A 24,064-nucleotide genomic window follows, 5' to 3' on the forward strand; every position below is an offset into this window, starting at 1 on the left:
AGCAAATCAAATATGCATATCAAACAAAAAGGTTATGAACATAAGGGACAACAAAGGGAAATATAATAATTGAACCATAGACAAATGGGAGCAAGTGACTATAAAAACAGAATAATACCAAAGGCAGGATTTAGGGTGTACGTCCAGAGCATTAGAGCAGACGATCCGAGACCCTTTTAAGGTAGGTACTTGTTCATGAGGAATCTTTTTACTTACTTTATTCATGTGTTAATATTTAATTTTCTAAGCAGTCGCAGAGATTCTGAGCAGGGGTCGCGGACCCTTAGCGGTCCCCAGACCGCATGGTAAGAAGAGCTGCTCTATATGCATTAAAAAAACAAATGTCATTGCATTTGTGCGCATGTACACCAAGCTCTTCGCCCCTGGCATACTTTGTGAAAGTGTGTGTGGTCTTTCGACACAAAGGGCAGAGCACTCTGTGCGTCTGTGTTAGTCAACATAGCCACAGATCTGCAAACCCACCAGAGAGCTTCCTGTTTTTGTTTTCCTTTACACATCTATTTTTATTAAAGAGAAGGAAGCACAGTTATGCTCAGAGAATAACTTCCATCTGGCAGCAAGTACTGGAAAGACTGGCATTTCGAGTGGAGTGTAAGTGCTAGCAGTATTTTATTTTTAAAATATGAATGTTGCTACAAACAAATGTTAGATATATGCTGCCTGTGCATGCAAAATGGGTAGTTTGCACTCGTCCTAAAGAATTCATGTAACATCTGTGATAAATTAAGGCATGGTCAGCTGCCTGCTTTTTGTAGGATCGTGACCTTAAAACGTGTCTCTACTCTAAGTACAACACATGTAATACATTAAATTATTCACGGAAAATCCTGATAAACATTGCCTGCGACAAGCACTCCTGGAGGAAAAATGCAAAGTATTCTAATTTTTGCTAATCTCCCGCAGCATCACCACACACATTTATTTAACTACTCAATTTATTTCTGGAATTCACATAGTCTTTTCGGAGCGCTTTACAGAAAGCAAAAAACACAAAAACGTAACAACAGCATATAAGAGTTACAAAAGCTGGCTTGATTCCGGACTTCAAGGGCACACTGGTGAAGAAGGGTAAGCGAACAGGGAGTTATGGCATTGGTTGTGTGGGTGGGTAAATTGATCAATGTTAACAGTGGAGGTACTTTCGCCACGTTGATATACGTCATAGCATTTTTTTTGCGCTCTATTTTGTTACTTGTTTGAATCGGAGCTCTCGCAATCTGTCGATGGAGTCGTTTGTACTCTCTAGCATCTTCCGAGAAATAAGTAGCCAGTCATACAAAAATACAGAGGCGATGAAACATTAATAATTTCCTTCTGCGTGTCCTAGCGTTTTACTGTTGTTTTTAAAAATACATTGTAAAACACAGATGTACTCGAGTCGCTTAGTAATGAAAGCCACATGTGCGGATTCCATTAAAGTCGTATTGAATAGTAGTACATGATTCAGAAAGACTAGCGTTTTGAAACCAGCTGCAATTGTTTTGTGCTCAAAAGTTTTGCCACAGTTACTACAGGATAAACGAAAAAGGGTTAAATCAGGGACGAGCGGAGCCGAATGACACATAGTATTATTACTGGCGGATGTAACCTTGGAAGAGATTGTTTTTGACTAGGCAAACTTTGCACCCAGCATTTAATCGCAACTAAAACAAATCACACACAGTGAATCCAATCTCTTCTGAACGGACAAGCACGGACAGCTACAGGGCTTCAAACACTCAACTTTATGTACCAGACAAAAGAGGTAGGCTTATGCCATAACAGTGTCCATCCATAACCTGAATGTAAAAAAAAAATATTGCATGTACTTAAAAATGCCTTGTATGTTGTGTGGTCGGAATGCAAAGCTTACTGTGCATCCATATTTAAAGATGTTTAAAGAACAAAGCGCAAATTCATTTATCGAATACATCTAAAAAAATACTTTTGTACAATCTGTATGTATAATTTATATGAAAACGACCCAGACCTTTGCTATCCACAAACATCAAATGGATCCTATCTGATAAATGTATTTTTTGTATTGTTATCTGGGTCGTACAACAAGTTTGAAGATTGAACATAAAAAATTAGAAGAGGAAACTATAAGTATATAGGGTGAAATTTACATAGAAGTCATGGGGCGCAGCAAGGCAACCACCCAAAGCTTGAAAGGTAGAAAGCAGAACAACACCATTTCTACTAAGATATGGTGCTCTCTACCCCAGTGCATGCATGCCCTTCCATTACGAAAAACTATGCATATATATATATATATATATAGTTTAAAACATTGTATGTGTGTGCGCAAACAGAAAATATGGAGATGAAAAAACGTTTTTCCAGCTTTATTACTGCCTCAAGGAGACATACTTTTTTGGTGCAAAGCCCTGATTACAAATGTTAGTAGATATACAGGCACATGCAAGTGGAGTAGTGTGGCTCACTGGTTAGAGGCGGCAGACCCCGGGAGCAGAAGTCGGCCTGGGACCGGGGTTCAATTCCCGACGCGGCAGGTTCGTGGACTTGGGTCAGCGGACTCGATAATTCTTGCTTCGGTGCTTACTCTAATCAGGGGTTCCACTTGGCAACTCTGGGCATTAGCTTGCCTAATCTCCACAACGGCCCCATCAATTCCGGGTATGCCTGGCTCCACCTTGGGGACTCCCACCAGGGACCATCCCACAGGGAAAGCCAGGACGGGTTCCCCAGAGTTATACAGCGCCAGGAAACCTACGGACGGGTAGCAGTGCGCTTTACAAGCTCAAATACGTTTATATGCATCAAAGGAATTTGCGATCGCAAACGGTGCGAATCGCAAAAATCGGCCGTTTGCGATCGCAAAAACTGCTTTTGGAATGCATGAAGGGTTTAGGCCCTCGCAATTTGAGAATTCGCAAATATTTGCGAATTCTCAAATTGCGTTTGCATTTAAGGAATCGCATTTTGCGATTCCTTAAATGCAATGCATGAACCTTTAAAAAATTGCGATTTCGCAATTAGGGGGAGCAAATTACCATGAGGTTGAACCTCATGGTAATTTGCGAAAACTTTGAAAAATGCACTTTTGTGCATTTTTCAAAGTTTCATGTGCACACACATGCCCTTAGGGCATGTGTATGCTCAACATATGTGCACAGATTGATGGACACCCTTGCACCCTTGAAATCGCATTCTCAATTTGCGATTCGCTAATTGCTAATCGCAAATTGAGAATGTCTTCCCATTCATTCCTATGGGCCTCTAGGCCCATAGGAATGAATGGGGAGGTATTCCTTAATTGTGACTCGCAATTAAGGAATATAAGGAATATTAAGAAATCGCAATTTTTTTAGCGATTTCTTGATGCATTGCATTTTGCGATTCCTTAATTGCGATTCCTTATTTTTCGCAATTAAGGATTCGCAAAAAGCAATATTGATGCATGTGCCTGATAGCTTTTTGTCAACACCCATGGGTGGTAGTGTGAGATTCTATGCCAATCATGGGCTGCTCCCCTGATGCAAAGTAGAGCAAAGCAGTGCTAAACACTTCAATGGGTCACTTTTGATGACATTGTGTAAAGGGTTGATAAATCTGTCCCAGAGCGTTTAAGGCCCAAGGGCACGCTGTAGAATATATGAGAAACTGAGATAAAAAGGTTTTAGAGTGGGCAAGAAAGAAGCAGTGAGCAGGCGTGTGCTTAAGTAGGCATTTACCTACATTTAATTTGTATACATTGTTTTATATAGCACAAACTTGACTCAAAGGTATCACGTATCAGAGCGCTTTACATAAGCACCAGTTGCATTACATGAGGACACATTCATTTTTGTTAGGCACGGGGAGATTAAGTGATTTGCCCAGAATCACAGGCTGTTAGCCCAAAATCACAGGATGTTGCGCCTCCTTGCTGAGACTCGAACCCGGTTCCCCAGATTTGAGATCAACCGCTCTAGCCATTAGGCCAACTCCTCACCGCATCATGGCTCTACAGGAAGCATGTAGTACTAACTGGTAATAAGAGTGTGGAGATAAAATGCAAGTTTTGTACATCTTAATGTTCACTAGACAGTGTTAAAATCAGAAGTCATCACCATTCATATAAATGTTATGTTTTGTTACTTTAACTATTCAGTATGCAAACAATGACCTATATGGTTTCACAGAGCAGGGATGAAAATGAGAGGTACTAAAACCTATCTTAACAGGACATTGTTTCTATAGCCACGTTTATGTACATTTGCAAAACTGCGTTTAGTGGTTAGTCTTGCAAAAGTTCCCTGTAAGGGGCCCTGTATGCAACCCACCTTCCAGATAAAGGACCCAACTTGCTTATTTGCATATATATATATATTTGATACATTGTGGGTTATTTTCATTGATTTTCTCATGATTTTCTACATTAAACTCCCAAGTAGTTTTACTCCTCTTCCTAAGGCTCTCTGTGGCCAAAATGTATTTTAGGCCATGCTCAATATGTGTTGGCCAGAATAAATGTTCTTGTAGTGACTTAGCTATGAGATTATTAAGGTCCCCTGACCTAGTTTGGCCCCTTGGTCCCTTGGTTGAATGAGGGGGAAACATGTTCAATAATCCAATAGGATTCATTATTGTCAAATTTGGGTCTTTGAGCTCTGAGATGGTTCATGAATTAACAGTTAAGAAATGGGGTGGGCCAGGGAAGGCGTAGTCGGACCCAGTAGAGGCCCGCAGAGAACACCTAACTGCTGCGGGAACACCCTAACAAAAACTAGAAAGCCCAAGAAAAGGGACACGCTGGGATTGAGCGCATCGTTTGAAAAATAGTGGAAGGAGGGCAGAGCGGGCCTAGAGGTCTAAGGGTGGGTGCGAGCCACCCTGTGAATTCAACTCTGAATAGCGCCTCAGTACCCACCTCAGCAGTACAATGGCGGTTGTCGCAGCCCCAGAGCCAGGGAAAGGTGGGGTGGAGGCACCCCAAAAAGATACCCAGAAGGAAGAGTAACATAGGTTGAGGAGCCGCTCAAACAGTGTCCTTGGGATGCATCACAGCAGGAGCACTGGGAGCAGGCGAGTGGCCTCCAAGGGTTCAGGACAAGTGGAACGGCACTTGCAGGCCCCTGCCGCATCTGACGGCTGCCCACCAAAAAAGGCTCTCGCGCAGGGTCAGTGCTGTCAGCCAGAAACAGAAACAAACCATTGGGTTAATGTTTGAGTGATAAATGTGATGTGTAATAAACATGCGTTTTTGAATGACCAACCAGGAAGTTGCAAAAGGTATGATCCATGTTTGTTGAAAATAAACTGCGGCCTTTGATGTACCATGATATGTTATCCCCTGTGTAATTCAAGGGGGGAATCCGCATGATAAGGCCGACAGGGAGGAGGTGAACTCACACTCCTGGGAGGAGTTATGCAACTGATTAACATTTTGAACCCTGACAAAACATGCTTGTTATGCAAATATTTAAAAAAAGAATACATGGATATCCAATAAAACCACGAAGGCCCTATTTTAATTAAAAAAATATTTTCGTGTAAAGTTAAGTGCTTTCAGTTCAGGAGTTTTTGTTACTGAGGGGAAAAACCTGTGGGAGGTGAAATGAGAATAATTATTTTTTGATTAAGCTCTATCTATTCCACACCCGGATGGATCTGTAAGAAACTTGACTTACCAAAAAGAAAAGTAGCCACTTTCACTAACTGCCTGACAAATGTCACTGTTATGTGTCTTTTTCATGCAATTTCTGATTTTTTTAACATGTACTAATGCCTACAGAGCCAAAGAAACAATACCTTAACCGTAACAATGTGGTGAAGTCCGTTTGGTGATACAATATAGCCAACTAGTATGTTTATACATTCTATTATTCCCTATTCTCTGTGCAGCTATGCCAAACTATGTAGAGCTGTGAGCTGCACATAGTTGGAATTGATCATTGACCATGTGCAGTAAGGTGTGCAACAAGCATGAACTGCAACATGGCAGGGTCAGACTCTGTACCTAACCCAAATAAGTACAAAGTACACATCCACTGCACATGGCTTTCAGCCAGGATAGGTTAAGAGCATCGCCTGATATTTGCACAATCCCTGAACCCAGGCCCTGTGAAATCAAACTCCATTCATAGTAATCAAAACAGGCTCTTACATCTGCATCACGTTCCCCCTTACCAAGCATTTGAAATAGGATTAACAAGAGACACTTTATTGTGCTCCAATCTTTTATTTTTTTGCTATGAAGCTACATCTCCTGGGTTGTCTATAGCATTGGCATCAATGATGTTGATGGTTTAGGTGATTGGTGATGTCATCAGTACTGTTCTTGATGCTGTTAGTTGTGTTGTTTTCTGTAACGTGCGATGTCATGGGCAGAGCACTGGGGGCAAGTTCTGGTTGAATGGCTAACCATAACTGGCCTAGTTCATTGTTTTTGGTCATGTTAACTGTATTAATCTCAGGAAAATTCGGAGTTCCTTTTAAACTGGTGCTATGAGTAAATAAGATCACACTTTACCCTTAACACAGCCTATTCTAGACTGCCTTCCCCTTGAACTTACTGAACATATGCACATACCAATGCGGCCATGCACGCTTAGCCAACTGTTTCCCTCTGTCCCAACAGAAAATGTATTATTGTGCTGTCCTGTTGGTGAATCCAAAATACTGTTCCCAACAATCATTGGTTATTGCAATTCAACTCATCAGAGTGTTATTCATGATGAAGATAGTGACTGACAAAGACTTTGATGAGACACACAATACATTGACCAATTGAAGCCAGGCTGGATGAAATTTCTTAAAAAAAATAAAGCATTTTGGATTCACCCATGAGTGTGCACACAGAGCATTCCTAAACATATTGGTCTGAATTAGATTACAGTTGCATTTATAGAGCGCTACATAATCCTGAAAGGATTGAAGTGCTTTTGTGGATGGGTAGCTTGCTAATCAGTGGGAGTTCTATCCACAGAAGAGTGTGTCTCTGTTGCATTGCCTTTATGGATAGCGTGTGATATTGTGCATCAGGATCATATTTGTGGTTCTACCATGTTTTTGCTGCTCCAACACATCCGTTTTTACGCATTAGATGGATGGACAGAAAGTATGTTTTTCATGTATGCCCTATGTGGGGGTGTTTTCGTATCATGCATGTTTGGTTGAAACTGCTCAAACATTGTTACCGCATCGGTGTAGGAGAGAATAGTCTGTAAAATGATCAAGGTAGTGACTGCACATACTAATGTGTGATCATTTCTATTTGTATTGAAAATTTGGCAAACACTTAGACCCTCCTACAGTCAAAGGTCAGCAGGGAATTGAACAAAAACCGGAGGGAACTCCAAACCGATTTTTCATCTATCCCTCTTGCCTCCATCCCCAAATGTGGCACCACACAAAGAAGAGCTTTGGACGGTTGTTATCCCAAAAGAGGGCCCAAAGGCCTGTGAATGCCCATATGTTCAAGTCCTGTAGTCCACTGCCTGACCAACAGCCTCTCGGGAGGGACCGTTCCGGGTAGTCAGGCGCAGTATGTTTGAGGTGTCATGGGCATGAAAGTTCCATACATTTGTCCAAGAGAGATGACAAACAGGGGCCCCAAGCTACTAAGTCCTCTTCCTTCTGTTCCAATGCAGCAGATATTGCCATCAATTCCCAGAGTCTACATAGACAACATCTGTGCAAATAAAGGGTGTCTGTTTTTTTGTTAAATCAAAAATGATGTGTATGGGAAGTCTTGATAGAGTTATATTCAGCATGTTATCTGTGTGTCTCAATACCTAATCCCAAACCTTCAGCAATCTGGGGCATTGCCAAAGTAGGTATAAATAGGAACCTGGAATACCACACCACTTAAAAGACTCTCAGGATTTCAATGGGTCCTAGGTGCTGAGTCTAACTGGTGTGTAATGCCAGTGGTGCTGCATTTCTACCAGTGTTTCCCTCTTGCTGCAATTTTTGCAGTTGTGAGGTCTCTTCTATGGATGTTGCCCCATACATCATCAAATAATGTATGATCTAATTCATCGACCTCTGGCAAGGATTCCTTTCCCTCTCCGAGGCTGGGACCACCAAACATGTATGTATGTCTGATAAAATGTATTTGTTGTTTTTCTTAGTACAAATCTATCTTTCAAAGGGTGCCAGTTTCCTGCTAGCAAGTGGATGAATTGGTTTGTGGGAGACCCAGTGCATGATCTGCAGGTATTACAGACTCTCTCTTTCATCAAGACTGTATTCAGTTTTGATCTGTCCAAACAATTTGAGCCCCAGATGGTCATTAAAGTCCCCTATCCTCTTACAGTCTGCTTCTTGCTACCTTGCATATATCATGCCTGATAGGTCTGGGGTAGTTTCCAAATCATTAATAAGTATTAGGGTAGGAGATCATTGTCAGCCTTCTCTTCGTGGCCACCTTGTCGCAAGCTCCTAAGGCAGTTCTTGTAACTGGGAAGCAGTACAAACCCAATGCTCTATATTTCTTGGGAAGCTAGGAGATTTTCCGAATGCGGATACCCTCTATCGTTGATCAGTAAAACACAACACTAAGTATTTTTTTGGTTCAGTAAGACTCCATTCCAAGATGTACTGCTGCAAAGCAGCATAGCAATAGTAGGTGATATTTGGGACTCCCAACACCGCTACACCCACCTCTGTCGCTGGGTTACTGTAAGTCATGCGCCTTGCCCATCCTTTGTTTCTTTCCTCCTCAAAAGAAGGGTTCAATAAATGTTTGTATTTTTAAGAGCATCCTTGGGGAAGCCTGAAGTGGTTGCCAAGCAAAAGATTTCGGTGGAGCGTGGTTATCTTTAGTGTTGCAAGTCTACTAATCTGCGGCAGACCTCCTGACTGCTAGTTTTGGGGAACCCTTTGGACCAAACAAAGGAGGTCTCGCTCATTTATCTGCACAGTTTTGTCCATGGAAGCCATAATTAGTATATTGCCCATAGTAGTTTGAACAGGTCCTTAAATTCACTTTCATAACTAGGGGGTTAACATTTATAATTTAGATCTTTGAATATATATTTGAAAGCCTGAAAGTGCCCCAAATCTATCTAATTCATCCAGTACTGCCGGTACAGAGCGGGTCAAGTTTAATAAAGCCATGAGACCGTTGCTCGCATACAAGCCAAGTAGATTTTATGTATTAACCTTGTGTATTTTCACATGTGTGTGTTAGTCTGGACCATTCTGCCTGGGTTTCCATATACAGAGCATACAATAATGTAGACGGGGCAACCCTGCCTCATGCCTCTCTAAATTTGGAGGGTGGTAAGGAAATTCCATTCACTCTAATCTTGGCGTAGGGGTCTCTATAGCCGCTAAACACCCGTGTTCTGAATTTGGGGCCAAATCCAACCCCTTTCAATCTTTCTTGTTAAAATGGTGGCCAGTGCACTCTGTTGAATGCCTTCTCAATATCAGCAGAAATGATGAGTATCATTTTCCTGGCTCATTTGATGTTATCTATCATGTGTAGAAGGTGTTTAGTGTTGCAGGAGTTGCTCCTGCCCTGTATGAAAACCTCCCTAATCAGAGTCAATAAGGGAGGGCATATGTGGATTTAACCTGTGAGCCCCTGCAATTATCGGTACGTGGGTATGACCACAAGGGCTACCAAAACACATATTACCGAACAATAAAGTAATATCAGATGCCACAGAGTTATCACAAAACTGTATACACACTTTGAGACCGCCAAACACACCTGGGACTCCCTGAGATGGGTAATTCTGGAGGCACACCCTACGATAACACCAGGGGCCCTGTTCAGGATTGAACTGAGGTGGGTCGACCAGCTGGCTTCTGATAAAAATGGTCTTAATGAAGACATCCCCTGGTCAACCCTGAATAGATCCTAACTTCACTGCAGTCAGCTTTGAGTCTAGATTATCCCACATCACTGGCTGACTCTTGCCCCCCCCTGCCCCCCAAACACGACTTTCGCCATTGTTATATTATGGGTGGTTTTGAGAACCGTGTTCCGTATTGGGAACCTTGTTACACCTTCCTACCATGGTATTTTGAGATGCCTTTTATGTATTCAGGTTTCCTGACTGGCGTCCCCACACCTCCCGCACGTTCCAACATGGCACTCCCAGTGGCCGCCACATAACGCATACTCCCAAAATGTCCACCGCCACTACCCCTGCTTCCTCGTGGGGTTACATTGCAGTGTTTTGCTGGCACCTGTATAGCTCTACCCAGCGCGCCACCTTAACGAGTACTTAGCCCCAACAACCGCGGCAGGCTTTTACCTCCCCTATTCGGTGTGCGGGGTAGGTCTGTCGTCACCTTGGCGTTGCACCATTGTGAGTATCCCGGCTTCTCTTCCTTACAGGATGCCTTGCAATCTCATATTTGCTCAAGGTGAGTGTGTGAGGTCCCTGGCGTAAGATATCACTTCGGATATCATCAACATTCCTCCAACATGGGGCACCTACTCGATTGAGTTTTTCCCCACAACGGTACCTCTTGGTTCATCTCCCCACTCCCACCATGGCGTAGCTGGCTTTTCGGGGCAGGGTTGCCCTCGGACAGGGGGTCCAAGCAGAGAGCGTCCGCGGAGATCGTGAGTTACGGGTCCCAACTTGGGGTCCTGGTTAACAGGCACCTCACTACTTATTCTTGATGCTACAGAGGCTGCATTTCCATTCTACACTTAGTGGGGACTTACACCTTCACCCGCTTGTATTTACCCTTTATGTCTTTTGGCCCTCTTACAGGAGAACTTTCTTTCACATGCTGTGATTTGATGGGGCCAATTGTTACTAGTTTTTAGGTGAGTTGATTGATCTCACCACTCTGCTACTTCTATTATCTTTATTACTATTCCTTTACCACTCCGTACTATGTTCATGTCCCACTTGGTTTTCCAGTTTCACGACATGTGCAAGACCAATGTGAGATGATATTGGCTGACTGGTGACCTTTTGCAGCCACCTTCACCATGTATAGATCACCATAGTTGTGTGTGTGCACATAATGCTGATACATAGGGGAGTATGATTTTGCGATCCCTGACGTAAAGCAGTCTTTCAATGCTTGGTTACAATAATTGTTCATTTCTTTTATAGATTGGCTGCTGCATCAACCGTTACTACAACTCTAAATGGTAATATTAGGTTCGGACACTACATTACCTTTTCTTTAGTGTAGATTCGCCACATTTTCACATGGTCCTGAGGAATTGCTGCTAGATCCACATGATTAATGGGCAAGAAACATGTCGACCGCATGAGATTGAGCGCAACACCCTGCAACATCACTTGCAGAGGGTCGCCACTCCACTTATTCAATCAGGGCGGAAGGCAGGGTCATTAAAGTAGTTTTGACTGACTCTTCCAGTCCACTGTTTTAACCCACTTGGTCTAGTTGACCAGAGCTCACACACTTTTTTACACTTCTTAGGCCCCTTAGACCCACTGCACCATACAGCAAGGAATAAAAGATCTCTGCCAAAGAGCCCCTGCATAGGGTGCCCATCGGGAATTGCACTGCCTACCCAACAAGGAGCATGCCCAATGATGAAGCATGACACCCAGCGGGCTGGGTGTTCGAGGGCCCTCATTCTGAATGGAAGGATTTCCCACTTCCTTTCGTAACATACCTTCTACCTCGTTCTTGGGATCCCGCTTCCTCTTCATTTTGTAACTTACATGTGTGCTGCTTCATGCTGCACACATGTAAGTTACAAAATGGCATTTTAAAAAAAGGTTTGTTTATGTACAGGAAGGGACACCTTCCTGTACATAAACAAACCTTGGCATTTTGCTTTTTCCATGTGTGCTGCACAAGGCAGCACACATGGAAAAAGCAAAAAACGAGGAGAAATGAAGCAATTCTCCTCGTTTAGCAACCTTAAGACCAGGATTTTCGTTGTCTTAAGTTCAGCGCTGTCACCTATTTTTAATTTTATTTTGTCCTCATTCCACCAAAAGCAGTGCAAATAAACTTTCTCAACCCATTCCATCGTGGGCGCCCGGGGCTGACTTTCTTGCATTAGCCTGGGCTGACCCGCCCTGCCCCTTTATTCCGAGGCCAGGTGTAATCATAGGACAAGCAAGGCCTTAGACCAGCCTCATTTCTCTTCCCCATTCCAACAAGGGATCCCACACCGTGCTATTTACATTTTGTGCCAATCCGGATTCTAAACGCGCAGTATTCAGTGCCGCCCGTAGCCAGCTTTCATACAGAGGTGGGCTAGCGTCAGTCCATAGTTTACATATCTCTCTACGCGCAATTAAAATAAGACTAAGAAATAACACCACTTGTGCCCCCCTTAATAAACCAACAAGATCCATGTCCAGCCCAAAAAAAAATCTAGTTACATTCAAGCTCGATTGCACCTTAAAAATGCCCTCCAAAGCCTTCTCCACCATAAACCAAAAAGGTCCAAAATAGGGCAGTCATAAAAAACATGTATGTCATCTGCTTCGACTAATCCACATCTTGAACACGATGGGGTCGGATTCACACACTTCGCAATCTTTTTTGGCGTGTAATAAAGCCTGTTAATGGTAAAAAAATTATTTTTCTTCAGGGAGGCTGATCTAACATATTTATACAAGATGTGAAGAGATGTATCGTAAAGAGCAGCGGATGCATCTTCCAGCCTAGAGGAATTCCAGATTTGATGCATAGGGGGGGCCTCCAATTCCTCCTCCTCAAGCATTTTTCTATACAAAAATCCTACTTCCTTCTTCCTTGGACTAGGGGATTGAAGAACAGACTCGATATCCCAGTTCCCACCTATGTTCTCTCTCTCAGCGGTAAACCAGGAGAAGATCTGAATATATTTAAATATCGAGAAGGAGTCCCCGATCTTCAATCTCAAAACCTCCCATGGTGGAACCCCCTCTGATGTTACTATGTCTGACCATATTGTTATCCCTGCTCTCCTTATAGGGAGAGAGAGACTATCGTCAAAACATGACGGCAAACCCGGGGAGTCCCAGATTGGGGCGAGGTCTGAATACTACTTTATGCCCCATCTCTCCTTAACTCTAGACCATACTGAAAGTGCATGTTTCAGTACCTTTAGACATACTTTTTTGTAAAATGTTGGTGCACCGAATTTATAAAGAAAACCAGGACCGCCTCCCTCTTGTTCCACCATTATGTTCAGCAACCGCCCCCAGTTGTAATCATTGGAGCTGGTAAGGAGGCAACTAATATTTTTTAGTTGAAAAGAAAAGGCATACCAGAGGATGTCAGGAAGCGCGGGCCCTCCCTTCATCAGTCTTCTTTTTAGCTTTTTCCAGGAGATCCTGGAGTTTTTATTCGCCCAGATGAAGCCACCTATTTTCCCCTGAATTTTAGCAAGAACTTTATATGGAAAGGTCAGTGTTATCATATTAAACAGGTATGTCAGTTTCGGCAAAATTACCATTTTGACCAAATTGACACGGCCATAGATTGTGAGCTGAAGATTCTGCCATCTCAGCAGAAGGTGATCAATATCCTTAGCCACCTTCTTTATGTTGGTCTGTGCTGTAGTGTTAAGGTCCGGTGTTATTATTATATCCAGATACCTAAACTGACTACTTCGAGCTCCCTCCCAATTTTCTACACCCCAGCACATTATTTCAGTTTTTAGGTTATTGATTATGTACCCAGAGTATTGGCCAAAATGTTTCATTATCTCTTCCACTCTAGGGAAAACCTCAGCAGGATTGCCAGTATAGATTAACAAATCATCAGCATATAATGCCAATTTACAGCTAAAGTCTCCGACGCTAAAGGGTGTGACCCGATCATCCAACCGCAGCGCCTGTGTCAAAGGCTCAATATAGAGATCGAATAGGAGGGGCGAGATGGGACACCCCTGCCTAGTTCCTCTCCTCATGCTGAAGCGTGGTATCAAAAGGCCATTTAATAATATTGCAGCGGATGCGCCCTCGTAGCATCCCCTCAGTGTCTGGATGAAGGTTGCGCGAAACCCCATCGTGCTCAATACGTCCCACAGCAAGCCCCAGTTGACACGGTCGAAAGCCTTTGCCGCATCATAGGCAGCCACTGCCAAGGGTTCCGACCGTGCCTCTGCTAGATCTATACTTCCAATCAGCTGAAGAGTTAGATCATGTATATATCTTCCGGGCACAAAACCTTTTTGATTGGAATTAATAAGTTGCGGAATCAACTTTGCCAGTCACCCTGCCAAACCGCTTGTAAAGATCTTATAGTCCGCGTTTAGCAGGGAGATAGGCCTAAAGGAATCTGCCTTAAGGGGGTCCTTTCCTGGTTTTAATATAAGCACAATTGTGGACTCCTTCCACGAGGGAGGTGCCCTACCCGCCGGGCTATAAACATAGTTAAACAGTGCACAAAGCCATGGCGCCAAAGTGACCTGTAGTACTTTATACAGCTCTCCAGGGAGTGCGTTGGGACCGGCTGCTTTGTTGTTCTTTATGTTTTTAATATACGCTCCAATTTCTTCCTCCGTAAAGGGGCTATTAAGGATATCTCGACCTTCATCCGTTAATCTGGGCAGAGCCTTGCTCTCCAGCCACCGTAGGGCGTTGCCCGAATCTGGCGAGGACTCATCCTCATCATATAATTTAGAAAACAATGAGAGTAAGTGCTTTTCCATATCCTCCTGATGGCATGATATTGTTCCCTGATCATCAATAATTAGACTGTTTATATTATTCCTGACCCGATCCGCTCTAATCTTACTGGCCAGGATAGCCCCGGCTCTTTCTCCATATTCGTAGTTCTCCATAGCGTGTACAGCCCATTGTGCCTTAACTTTTAAATCCAACAACCCGCGATATTCCAGCCGGAGGTTTTCTAAATCAGCTAAAACCTGTGGCAGGTTATCTATATGAAAGCTGTGTCTTTTTTTCTCTAACAGAGAGATTTTATCTTCCAGGTTTTTAAATTACAACGCCTCCTCCTTGTTGCTGGAGCTAGCGAGGCTATGGATCTGACCTCTAACATGATCCTTATATGCATCCCAAAAGAACTCGATTGGAGAAAACCAGTGTTGTCTAAAAAGTAGTTGTTAGTTGTTGTAATGACTGCGGCGACTATATCCTGATTGTAAAGTACGGCCCTTTTTAGAGTCCATCTGGGTATAGGAATTCGACCTATACTCCCAATCAGAGATGTAAATATGATACGAGCTTGGTCTGAAAGAATACTAGGGAATATTTTTATATCAAGCATGGCCTCTAGACCCAACCTATCTACCAAGACATAGTCTAATCTTGAGGCGTGCCCATATTTTTTGCTGAAATACGTAAAACCGGATGTCGGCTCCCCCTTGATTCTCCAAAGGTCAATAAGACCCACCTCATGCATCATATTGACCATGGCTCGCCTGGAACGCGGGGTAGTGACATGCTATAATTAGATCGATCCTGTCGAGGATCGAGACGGACGTTAAAATCCCCCCCTATAATCACGGGAGAGGTGACCCCTGTTACGTTGGACTGAACTCTGAGTAGCCAGGTAGGATCATCTATATTTGGACCATAATAGGAAACAATAGTCTGTTCGCTACCGCTGAAGTCAGCTTGCGCCAGAACCCATCTCCCTGACTGGTCTGTTAATACTGACTTTATAGACCCCTAATCCCGGCCTTAATCAAAATTGCAACACCCTTGTTTACCCCAGTCTGCCCAGAACAACAGGATGAACCTATCCATCTTAGTTTCCCAAAGATCTCTTTACTTTCAGTCGCACTTAGGTGGGTTTCCTGAAGGAGGATGACTTTGGCCAAAGATTGTACCAAGAAACTCATTATCAATCTCCTTCTCCTAGGACACCGAAGCCCATTCACATTCCACGAAATAAAAGATACCCTATTATGGGCCATTTATAGTCTCCATCCTGCCCGCTGTCACCTATTATCGCCTCTCTTGATAATAGGTGGCAGCGTAGAAGTGAATATTTGTTGCGGTGTAACGCCACCTGCAACACCCACTGCACGCCCCTTTCACGCTAATTTTAGCGGAAAGGGGCCCTATTGCCAAGGCAGTGTTAAGCCACTTAACGTGGCACGTTATGTGGTTTAACGCTACCTTGGTAATAGGGCGCTGACCCTATTGCCACCACAACGTCACAAAAAGTGACGTAGTGGTGGCAATAGGAGCTTGGTAATATGCCCCATAAACATTAACTACTAAGCCACAAACACGTCTCTTTTAAACTGGCTAATACATAGCAATGACATGTAATTTTCAAAATGAAATTCACTGATTCTTCATAGGTGACTGCAAGCTGACACTTAAATGCACTGAGAACTGGAAATGTAGATGAGAGAAAGAGAGAGGGAGAGAAATATAGATCAATATGTTGATAGATAATTTGGGGCTTATTTAGAGTTTAGTAGACAGGGTACTAAGCCACAACCATGGCCATGGTGGAATATTCTGTCCACCAATCTCTCAGTTTGCTTGCTTTAGTTAGGTTCAGGTGAACAATCATTTTTCGACCAGCGGAGCCTCTGATGGCTTGGCTAGTGGAAATGGTGGACATTGGGCTCTCATTTACGTACCTTAGATCATTCACCCTATTTACAGCAAACGCTCTGGCATACTTTTTTATACTTTGGGACCACGGAGAAATTCGAGTGATACCAAACGGAAAATCAAAACAACCACCCCACAGCAGACTGTGAGAAAACTAGCACTTACTTTTTGTTTCTCAATAATAAATTCTAACTTTGAGAGTTAGTTATTCAAAAACAAAAACTCTGCTGAGCTGATACATTAAATATGGAGGCCACTCAGCAAATCTGCTGTCATCCTACAATAGAATTTGAAACACATTGAACATAGACTGAGGAGAACCTTGAATAAAGACTCTAATATCTCATTATCTTAATTTTTGTTGAAGATTACATTAGTCTGTCTATATTGGACCAGGCTTCCCTCTGGGGGACATAAATAATACCTCAATGGTTGAACTATATAAGAAACAAAATGTATCCAAGTTGATCCTCATATGCACCATATCATTTATCATGTATTTGTACATGTAAACTTCAATTTTTACCCTTGGGGGTGGTTCTTTCACGAACTTTCACAGAAACAAAACAAGCATTTAGATGAGCAGTTTTAGACCTGTCAGTGTTTGTTTTGTCATTGTTTCTGAAAAACTCTATTGCTGCACACTCACCTATATTAAAAAGAAAACATTGGTTGGTTGATGCAAAATATTTTTCTGGTCTCAAAAAGCACACATTTCTATAGTGATCCTTGGCACTGTAGGAAACAATATTGTGTGCAAATTTGCTCTTTATGAAAACAGAAGTGTGCATGGAACAGCAACAGACCAATGGATACAGAAGGTTGACTGACAGTCCCTTCAACTAAATATAATTTCAATAAAATCCAAAGGTCTTAGCTAACGCCAGACCTAAAAAGATATACAAGAATTGATGATGACTGTTGATATTTGTGAAATCATTAGTGGAAAATTGTTAAAAATAGAGGGATATGTTGTTGTTTGAATCATTTTAAATTTAAGAAATGGTTGCTTACTGATGATTGCATGAAGAACTCTTTACATTGATCATTCAGTGTATCTTATGAATGCCACGCATTTTGTCAAGACAACTACAGAGAGTCCAGGCAATAGTAGCATATGTGTAAATTTTAAACTTACAAATTGTTGTTCAATGGAAATAGGCATGTGTGTGCAAACTAACAACTTGCTATTATTCGAATGCTAAGTGTTTGTTGCTGTGAAGTGCAACATAACTCTTTCACCCTCTGAGGCGGAAAGCCGGAGGTTCTTTCAGTTCTGTTCTTTTTAATTTGTTAGTACTTTAATGCTTGATTGAAAAGCCATTTTAGATCGTTTTTAAAAATTGTGTGGGAAACCTACCTCCGCTTCATTTGGAAAGCGGTTTTCATCGGACCCGACTCTCCTTTCATCTCACTACCGCCCGGGCCACTCTCAGCTGATTATCGACGCAGAGAGTTGGTCCCGGGGAAGTGAAGGCATTACAGCGGCCATAGTGAGGGTGGTGGCGCCCTGACGCGCTCTAGCTCTTTATAAAAGGGGCTTGCTGTGAAGTGCAACATAACTCTTTCACCCTCTGAGGCGGAAAGCCGGAGGTTCTTTCAGTTCTGTTCTTTTTTAATTTGTTAGTACTTTAATGCTTGATTGAAAAGCCATTTTAGATCGTTTTTAAAAATTGTGTGGGAAACCTACCTCCGCTTCATTTGGAAAGCGGTTTTCATCGGACCTGACTCTCCTTTCATCTCACTACCGCCCGGGCCACTCTCAGCTGATTATCGACGCAGAGAGTTGGTCCCGGGGAAGTGAAGGCATTACAGCGGCCATAGTGAGGGTGGTGGCGCCCTGACGCGCTCTAGCTCTTTATAAAAAGGGACGGGCTTTCTCCGCGGAGCGGACGCGGTTAGCAGACGCGCCGGATGTACGCCGGAGTCATGCCAGAGTCCTGCCCGTCTGGGCCCGTCCGGGCCAGGACGGGCTCAGGGGCCAGGTACTCTCCCCGACCAAATCCTGTAGTCCCTGTCATAAGGTATAGTCGTGACGAGTTACATGCCCTAAAAGGGAGGGAAAGCTCTCTCTGTACCAAGTTCGACATATACTCAAGGACTTGTATACCATGTACAGGGTGTAACTATAACTTGACCAACTCCTGTGGGAGAGAGGATACCTCCCATTTGTTTCGCCTTGCATTACTGAATTGTAGATCTTTGCCGAAACATGCGACTGAGCTCCAAATGCTCCTGGAGGAACGAGACCTCGATGTACTCTTCCTGTCGGAGACATGGATGGATGACAGCTCAGAGCCGGATATTATACGGGCTCCTCCGACTAACTTCGCTATCTTGAGGCAAGATCGCCCATTGGGCCGGGGCGGAGGCATTGCCATTATTTATAGGAAAACACTGATCTGTAGAATAGAAGAAGTTACAATCTCGGGGGCTGAATGCCTGAAGTTTGCGATCCTATTTTCCCCTACCTGCACCTTCTCTGGATTGTTGCTTTATAGACCTCCAGGCACGTATGGCCAATTCTGCGAGGATCTTTCGATTACTGCAATAAATTACGCAAGCTCTGCTCCCAATTTCACCATTTTAGGTGACTTTAACATCTATTTTGATGAGCCTGATTCGCTAGCCTGTCGTAATTTGACCTCCAATTTGGAAGTGCTCCAGTTGAAGCAAATTGTCACAGGCCCTACGCATAAAGCAGGACATACTTTAGATCATTGCCATACTAATATGGACACCCTTAGTTTTGATAAGTCCATTAGGATTCCCTGGTCTGATCATTCTTTATTACTTTTCTCCCTGACCCCGGAGAAACAGCAGGAACCGGCTAGTGTTTCCAAATGGACAACGCGAGTCTGGTCCAAACTCCCAATAGAGAGTTGGAACAAGAGTTTGAAAGAAACATCACCTGCTATAACGAATGATCCACTGGAGGCCGATGCACGGTTTAAACAATGGTTGGATGCATCTTTGGACCTCACCCTTCCCAAAAGCAATTTATCCCACAGAAGTGGTGGAAATAAAAAACCTTGGTACACCCCCGAGCTGAAAGCTCTTAAATTGCTGTGTAAACAACAAGAAAGAAGCTGGAGGAAAGATTATACAGCAACCAGCAAAGAGAACTATAGATTAGCTCTAAGGAAGTACAAACAGGAAATACAAAATACACAATCTAATTACTTCCAGACAAAAATCAGTGCTGCAGCTAATGCGCCCAGAGAAATTTTTAAAATTTTTAATTCTCTTGTTGCTCCCCCTGTTCCCACAGCTGACCCCGGCCAAGCAATTACACGCTGCAATGAACTTGCTAACTTCTTTTCTACAAAGGTGGCCAATATATTTTCTTCTTTTCAACATCCTCCCACTGAATCCACCATCCTCTCTTATGTAGGTGTAAATGAACTCGAGCATTTTGATCTGTTGGACTGCTCGACTACCAAAATGCTTCTAAAGAATCTTAAATCAGGCTCCCCTCTAGACCCCGCACCTCCAACTATATTGAACCTGGTGTCGGACACTGTGACCCCAGTGATCAAGGAGGTGATTAACTCCTCCCTTATAGCAGGCGTAGTGCCCCCTTCCTGGAAACAGGCAAGAGTGAGGGCCTTGCTAAAAAAAACTAACCTTAATCCGGATGACTGGGCAAACTACCGCCCAATATCCCTCTTACCAACTGTTAGCAAGCTTGCTGAGAAGCATGTAAATTCCGTGCTCTCCTCCTTTTTGGAGGACAATAACTCTCTGCACCCCACACAGACAGGCTTTAGAAGCAATCTAGGTACAGAAATAGCCTTGGTTACAGTGGTGGAGGAAACTAGGAAGATCATGGACAGTGGAAGCTGCGCGGCCATACTACTTTTAGATCTGAGCGCGGCCTTTGACACCGTGAATCATTCCATTCTGATTCAGAGGTTAAGAGAAGTAGGTGTCACGGGCCAGGCGCTCAATTGGCTGTGCTCTTTCCTGTCCGATAGATCGTTTGCTGTGGTCGAGGATAATGTATCCTCCCCCCAAATGCGTCTACAATGTGGTGTCCCCCAGGGCTCCTCCCTCAGCCCTACCTTATTTAATATATACATGAGGCCATTGGCTGAGGTGGTGCTACCCTGGGGGGTACAACTGGTGACATATGCAGACGATACCCAGCTCATCATCTCCCTGACCACCCAAGCCGCCCCGTTTGTAAATCTTACCTCCTGTCTTGATAAGATCTATGACTGGATGGATAAATCCTTCCTAAAGTTAAATGGCGCAAAAACGGAGGTGATGATGCTGGGACACAACCCGCCCGCCACTGTAGAAAGTTGGTGGCCTTCTAGGCTTGGCCAGCCCCCTCTACCAAAGGAAAAAATTAAGAGCTTGGGGGTCTGGCTAGACCCTGCCCTTAATTTTGCGGCACAGGCCCGGAGGGTTGCAGGAACTTGCTTTGCTTATATTAGGCTACTGAGGAAAATTGTTAGGCTTCTGCCTTTCGAAGCTAGGAAGATCTTGGTGCAAGCGCTGATCCTGACACGATTGGATTACTCTAATGCACTATATCTCGGTGCCCCACTAGGGACAATCATAATTTTACAGACAGTACAGAACTGTGCAGCACGAATGTTGCTGAATGTCCCGCGTAGGTCATCCGCTAAGCCTGGTCTGCGCCAGCTTCACTGGTTACCAGTGAAACAGAGAGTGGAATTTAAAGCCCTGACTATGGTACATAAGGCAGTTAATAAAACCGGACCTGCGCTTATCCAATCCATGTTCTGCCCATATGCTCCCAAGCGGACCCTGAGATCCGCCAACAAAAATCTGCTAGCGGTCCCCAAGACAAGGAGAGTGCGTACCGGAGGGAGACGTTTTTCCTTACAAGCCACAAATCTTTGGAATACCCTTCCTGAAGCAATTAGAATGGAGACAAATCACCTAAGATTCAGAAAATTGTTAAAGACCTTTCTGTTTGTTTGAATCTTGGAGTCTGAATGAGTTAGAAGCGCTGGGATGCCTTTGGGTAGCCATGCGCTATACAAGTGCGTAATTCATTCATTCATTCATTTGTATTTTTGAACAAATTGTCACAGAACCTCACTGTTATTAAGAGTGTGAAAAGAGGATAATGGCAAGCATGTAACACTGGGGATTTCCAAAATGTGATCTCACTGTGTGCTTGAAAATGTGTGCATGTTAAATTGGGAACTGGCAAGGGTGTGTATACTGGAGGCAAGCAATTGAATACCATCTTGAAACAGGCAACGGTGCTTACTGTAAAATGAGAGTGATAAGTTTCAGTGTAACAAAGCACTATGCTTTTCATGGAGTTTTTTATACAGAGACTGATATGTTTACATTTCTCCTTGTGGTTGCACTACTAAAGTTTATTGTGTAAACACTTGCTTCACCTATAGCACTTGTATATTCTCATTTGACACTAATGGCTCTGGTATTAGCCTTCATATTTGCAACAACTTAATATTTAATTCATGCACATCTAAGGCACTTATGTATCTGCAATAATCATTTGTAAATCTTTAAAACAGATTGCAATTCCAAATATTCAAAGTGGTATAAATTCACATTGGCATTTTAAAAAAGTAATGATTTTCCTCTTTCTCATCTGTTTGGAACTAAGGTAACATTAGTTCATTCACTGCCATTTTTACTAAAATAATTCTGGTATCTATTTATTTAGTATATTTCTCTTGGCACTACAATACATGCACACAGCAGTATGCAAGTTTCCATACAACGTACATTGTTAATTGTAGATGACTCTGCTAATTGTTTGCTGTTCAAGAGTACCGTTTGTTCCATTATTGTATTATTTCAGGCCATTTTATATGTTATCTTGACACAACTAGCTAACTGTAGTAATCTAAACAACTCCCTCCTCTTTAGCTGTGAAGTTTCTCCAATATACTTGCTAGTGTCCTCATTTCGTTCAGCTCGGCTCAAAGCAGTTTATGAAAATTACAAATGTTATCTCCGGTTAATGTTTAGTGTAATAAATGACAGCAACAATTCAGGCTCTATTCTCATGAACAACTGACTACGGTATGCATTCAAAACAGTATCATACTTGTACAGAGTTCAAAATTAAAATTCACCATAGTCTTAGTTAAGGGTGATTTGTGGTGGGTGTACATCGTCCTTGCTATGTGATTTCAGAGCTTCCAGCCTTATATCCCTGTGTTGAGCTGTAAGTAAATGGGTTATTAGTTGAGAGAGGTGAGGGCCCCACTCAAAATCCTTGCCAGGGTGAACCACAAAAATCACTAAATAAAGTCATGCTTAACTCTCTGGTGGCATGGCACAAACACATTCAGGTTTAACTTAGAGGTAGTGTAAAGTATTTGTGTAGCACTCAAACAGTAATGAAGTGAAACATAACATAGGAGAAATCTCAAACTAATTTAGAAAAACAGAGGGAATTGTAATAAATACAATGACATTGAAATGACAAACATCCAATAAGTAGAACCAATGTTATGATTTTTTTAAAGTTTCAGGTAAATAGCCCCAAAAAGCACAAAGTGCCACTTGTGGTTATCTGGTCGCAGTGGACCAAGATCAAGTCACAAGCTCAGGCCAGCAGCGATGGGTGTGGGTCAGATGCAGGATCAAATTGGTCCAGGTGAAGAGTTTATCCTCTCTTAGTCCATGCCCATGCAAGTAACTTCCCATTGGTGGGGGTTGGGAGAAGATCGTTGTCAGCACGAGAAGAAAGTCATCGTTGGCGCTTTGCGATGATGGGAGACTCTGGCGGTCACTGGTGTGAAGAGCAGGTCACTGTCAGAACTTCATGTTGCCATATGTGCGATCATTGCTGATGAACGGAGCCCTCTCGCAGTTGCAAAGATCCACAAACTTCTGGATTTTCCCCTGGAATTCAGTTTTGAGACAGGAGGAGAAGTTTCTGATGCCAGACAAGGGGCAAGGACCTGGGGAGTAACTCTTAGGGTTCTGGACTACTCCAAAGCTGGTTCTGTTAATTTCTTCCCCTTACCCTGGATTTGGTTCCATATTGTCTAGTGTGGCAAAAGCAAGGCCATATCTTGTCTCAGTTTCCTTCATGTGTGCTGCCAGGCATGGTCCTTTGAAGTGTAACCAAGGCAGGACAAAACTCCCGTGCCAGTTTGTCAGGAAGTCCCACTCTCTCTACACCCTGCCCTCTTTTGTCCTCTTGTCCAGAAGGAATACCCAACTCACCACAGGAGAAGCTTGTGTCCCTGGACACTGGCAGAAAGGCACATTTGTTTTAGTCACGAAAATACCAACATATTAAAAGTGGCATTTTTAGAACTGTAACTTAAAATCCAAGGTTACCATTAAAGAACATATTAAATTACAATTTAAATAGGTGAATGAAGTATTTCTCTATCTGTTCCTAAGCTGAACTACTGACTTACTAAGGGTCTTAGGGTAATTCAGTGTTAGCCTATGGGAGAGGTAGCCTTGGTACAGAGAAAATGTCTTTAGGGGAGTGTATACAAATCAATCCAACAAAAATGAGTTAGAGAAGGCAAAAGGTTTGGGGGAATTCCGTGTCAAAGATGTCTAGTCTAATGAGTAATACAATTTTTTCTGACTCCAGCATGTTCTTCTCTATGTAAATGCTGTCTTCCGGCTTCAATGAGAAA

The 24,064-nt window shown here is 43.0% G+C and overlaps 1 protein-coding gene across 2 annotated transcripts in view; it reads left to right on the forward strand.

Moving 5' to 3' along the window:
- The first annotated feature begins 464 nt into the window (after positions 1-464).
- Positions 465-24,064, forward strand: part of LOC144791175 (cysteinyl leukotriene receptor 2-like) — a 50,433-nt gene continuing 26,833 nt past the window's right edge. Inside the window, exon 1 of one of the 2 annotated variants that reach the window (XM_078665824.1) lies at positions 465-612. The gene's annotated coding sequence lies outside the window, so the exon portion shown is untranslated. Of the gene's footprint in view, positions 613-1,586; positions 1,766-24,064 lie in introns of those variants that run through there. The other variant, XM_078665823.1, reaches the window with a different exon arrangement.

The sequence above is a fragment of the Lissotriton helveticus genome, chromosome 11 (genome assembly GCF_964261635.1).
Source record: "Lissotriton helveticus chromosome 11, aLisHel1.1, whole genome shotgun sequence".
Classification (NCBI taxonomy): domain Eukaryota; kingdom Metazoa; phylum Chordata; class Amphibia; order Caudata; family Salamandridae; genus Lissotriton; species Lissotriton helveticus.